Source organism: Euprymna scolopes, chromosome 10 (assembly GCF_053919585.1).
Source record: "Euprymna scolopes isolate OS-2025 chromosome 10, ASM5391958v1, whole genome shotgun sequence".
Lineage (NCBI taxonomy): Eukaryota > Metazoa > Mollusca > Cephalopoda > Sepiida > Sepiolidae > Euprymna > Euprymna scolopes.
The window spans coordinates 113,659,455-113,664,326 of record NC_136491.1 but is presented as its reverse complement, the minus strand read 5'-3'; positions in this window follow the sequence as shown (position 1 = coordinate 113,664,326).

Below are 4,872 nucleotides of genomic sequence, written 5' to 3'. Positions count from 1 at the left end.
AGATATATTTGAGAACGTGGTATTTTCCGGTATCATCCACCTCCAAAACCTGGCACTACCCGGCCATAATCCAACACTTCTACAGATGGAGACCAGCAACAACAAGCAACTGCCTTTATGGAAATCCTAGAGACGCAATCCTTAATGACGACATGGACTGCAATGTTGATGGTCACTGCTAAATCCAAATATTGTGGAAACCCTGGATAGACAATGGTACACATCCTTAGTGACTGCGAGAACTGTAATGTTGATGCTCAATGATTCAGTAATGGCATGATAAGACAATATGATGATACTGGGGAAATGAGCTTTTTAAAAAGACCAATAAACTCATTCAGATTGTAATAATTATTCATACTAGGAAACTTGTAACCTTAACCAAGTGCAATGTGAACAGGCACCTTGTTGCTCAACTCCCTACATAGTATCCCTGCAATTTATGTCCCCGATAGTAGCCCCCTAGTGGCACTGTGACTTGTTTGGGGTGAAAATTGAATTTTAAAAAAAGTCCATATGTATACAAAAACTGCAAAAATAACATTGTTTAACCTATAACTTTTAATTAACACAAAAAAAAACAAACAAAAAAAACGGGTATAGTCGACTTATGCCAGGCCAAGATCAATGTTTTTTTTGTTTTTTTCAATTTTGACTTCTGAGCAGTTATTTTACTGAAAACGAAATAGAAAGTGTGCTACAGGTTCAAATATCCCATATATCAAATTTCAACAACTTTTCGCACACAAACCAAGAAGGGCACTTTTATATATCGATATATATATATATATATATATATATATATATTTCCGTGTGTTGTTTTCATCTTAAATTCTACGTTAATATGCAGAATATAGAATGGATGCATTAATAGAATTCAGCCTAACAGTTAAATGAAACCAATCATCTCATAAAAAAACTAATGAAAACAGTAATTACCACTCGTTTTTTTTAAGGAATATACAAATTAGTTAACATTACATAACCGCATTTACATATCCTCGACTGTGTATATTAAAAAAAATCGTTTTAATAATTTTTAAATAGAAAAAGTAGGTTTTTAACATCAATGTCAGAGCCAGAAAAAACTCCACTTCATAGGTATATAGATGTGTATGACATAAACACACTGTTCCCATTCAATAAAAATGCATGGGAAAAGATAATATGAAGACTTACATTTTCTCATTGTGTACTTTCTCTTAGGAAGCATGTCTTGAATAAATGAGAATGAAAACCAGTCTTATTTGTTAACCACTGGTAGCAACAATTCACAACCAAAATTGAGATTGTAAGCATTTTTACTAAGGAGGATCATTCTTATCAAAAAAAAAAAAAAAAAAATGGGGGAAATAGCTCTTGTCCTGTCACAAATATAATCTCTTGGACAAAATTTTGATAGGAATATGATGTTGCTGAATTAAGATATGTTCATTTACCTCCTCTGCAGATCAGGTGGGGTTTTGAAAAATTAGCACACTAGGTGAAGTGCGCTCTGATTTACAAAAATGCCTGAACAACCCCATCGGCATTCCCCTAATAGGGGTACCTTGAGCGATTAGTAATAAGCTAACTCTGTTCAAAGATAAGGTAAAATTTTAGTGGGTGAGCTTCCTAGTACTTAACTCAACCATACCTCAAACCAGGGCTCTTCAAATTTTTTTTTTTTACGTTTTCCATAAGAGCTTTGCAGACTGGATTAAAGACTTTGGCATGTTTGATCTGGCCCGTGGGCTATAGTTTAGAGAACCCTGCCTCAGGCTAACAGCGGATGGATAGTGGAGTTAATTGTATTTGGTATTTAGTTTCGTCTATTATGCGTTCTGGTGATAGATATGTCTGCGATAATGCTTTGTATAATGTTACACTTACGTTTTATTTTTTAAATTTTGTCAACTGAAAATAAATGTGCAAATTGTATCTTAAAGTTTCGAATAGTATTAGATTGCCTGTCAGAGATATGATGCAAAACTGCAGCTGATGATGAGTCTTTAATCTGAAATATTTGATAAAAATACTCAAAGCAATATATATATATATATATATATATATATATATATATATATATATATATATATATATATTATAAACTTATAAAAGAATTAAATGACACTGTAGATTTGGCTTTTGAAGGTGGAAAAGGTAAATATATAGACTTTTCAAACTCTAAAGCTTTCTGGTGTAAAAATAAAAATATCAAAATGAGTGTTTCTAAAGGTATTTTAAAAATACTTGTAAGTCATCTTATTAAAGAATGTTATTTTCAAATAGGAAATAAAATATTACTCCAAACGATAGGTATCCCAATGTGATTGGATCCTGCACCATTTTGGGCAAATTTGTATTTACATAGACTCGAGTATATATATATATATATATATATATATATATATATATATATATATATATATATATATATATATATATATATATATATATATATCATCATCATCATCACTATTAAAAACTGATATATCTAAAACATATAATTTTCATGGATGTAGGAGATTTATAGATGATCTTATATGTATAAACGATAATGATGAATTCGAAAAAAATAAACATCTTATATATCCAAACGAATTAAAATTGAATTGTGAACATAGAGGACAACAGGCTACATCTTTGGATTTAGATATAAAAATTGAGGATGGGATTTTTCTTTATAAAATATTTGATAAAAGAAACGCCTTCCCCTTTAAAATAGTACGTATGCCGCATAAAGAGAGCACCTGCCCTGTTTTTATGTTTTATGGAACCATTATGTTAAGAGTTTTTGAGAATAGCTCGCGTTACTTTAAAATTAACAAATTTTATACCACCAGCTTCTAACTTAGTAATAAGGATGATAAAACAAGGTGGGGATGAAAATAAAATATTTAAACAGTTAAATAAAGCATTTGTTCGTTATCCTGATGCTTTTGAATCGTTTAAGATTAAACAGACTATGATTAATAAAGGAAATCCAAAACTATATTAGCAATGTATAAAATGTCTTTATAATTACATATAATAAAATTATATAAAAAAAAATGTATATATGCAAAAATATTTTTAACCTTTATATATCTAATTTTAAATAAATAAGAATGTAAATATACTAAATACTAATCATAGTGAAGGTGATAAGTAGTTAAATGGATTAATCCGTAATCTTATAAATACAAGACTGATAAATTAAAAAATATATCCATCTTAAATGTGGAAATTGATGAATCACACAGGTAAGAAATTCATTTTTATAGTATGAAAAGGTTAGTAACTGCAATTAAGAATAGGAAATTGGATCAAATGTTTGTAACATGCCTTCTTCCTAAGATTAAGGGTGGTGGTGTTTGATCAACACTGCTGGGGAGCCATGATGTAATATACTGTTTTGTTTTTAAATCCCCGAAACAGTGTTTCATGGTAAACAACTGATGATCCCTTGAAAAGTAAATTATTGGTACTATAGTAAATTCGAGAGCGAGTTGAGTTGATGCAGTGATTGCAGGTGATTAAATAACTTACTGACTAGATGGTTTTCTAACGAATGATAAAAAATATTTTTTTGTATAGTTTTAAAGGTTGTAAACGTCAAAGACTATATATATATATATATATATATATATATATATATATATATATATATATATATATATATATATATATATGTATGTATGTATGTATGTATGTATATATATATTAGTCTATCCGTTGGCTCTTAAAGTGTAAGATGAAAACTGTTCAAAATAAAAAGTTATTTTGAGATTATATTGTCTTTTATTGTCTTGAGAAAACGTTTTTTTTTAAGTGATGAGTGAAAAAAATAAACCTCAGGAAGCTTCCGGAGTACTACTGCAAGCACTAATTCAAATTAAGGAGGCTCTACAAAAAGCACTGCTAAAACCAAGTTTTTGCCCCCCCCCCGCTCTTTAAAAAGAAAATATTTTTTAAGTAAAGCCCCTCCCCCAAAAAATCGTCAGAATCCACAGGAGCGCTACTAAAAGCAATAAATATTGTTATAAATATGATTATAGTTATATATTGTATATTTATATTTAAATCAGTTTGTTTTTTGTAACTGAATGGCGTTAACTTACATTTATTTGTAAGAAAAAATACGTTAAAATAATTTGAAACAAAAAATATTGTTAACCTTGCGTATGCTTTGAATAGCAGCAGTGGCTTTTAATATCAGACTTAAGACAGGGCGGCCATGAAATAGGTAAGTACAGGAGCTTTTTGAAACCGGAAGTCAGAAACCGGATGGACGGTTTAAACGTCCAAGCAAGTAAGCTGATCTGAGTTTTGTAATTATATAGACATACAGCATAATCATATTGACACACCGGTTCCCATTAAGTCACCAAAGTTAAGCGATATTGAACCTGGTCAGTACTAAAATGGAAAACCATTTGGGAATACCTGGTTCTGTATGTGCTTTGTATTGCACAATACTTGTTTCAAAATGACACATGCAGCCATTTTGACAATGGATATCCATTTTCCCACGATACTGAATTGGATCCAGGATATATGATGATAAAATGTATTTATCAAAGTTTTGTAATGTGGGAAACACACAGACACACAGAAGCACAAAATTTTGTGTGATAGTTTTATTGATACAGATATTTATGTGGATGGCTGCATATGCGCCCATCCATATGTGGTTTGAGTGTTCTGATAAGTGAATCACTAGCAACCATTGGCGACAATGCAAAGCTCTTTGTAAATATTATAGAGCAATATATTTTTTATATCAACATTAAGAATTCTCTTCTTCCTGATTTTTACTGATGTTTTAATGGGTAGATTCTCTAATTGTAAAAAAAAAAAAATGGTCATTTTAATCTCAGCTTAAAGCACTTTAAAAATAACATTTTTTTT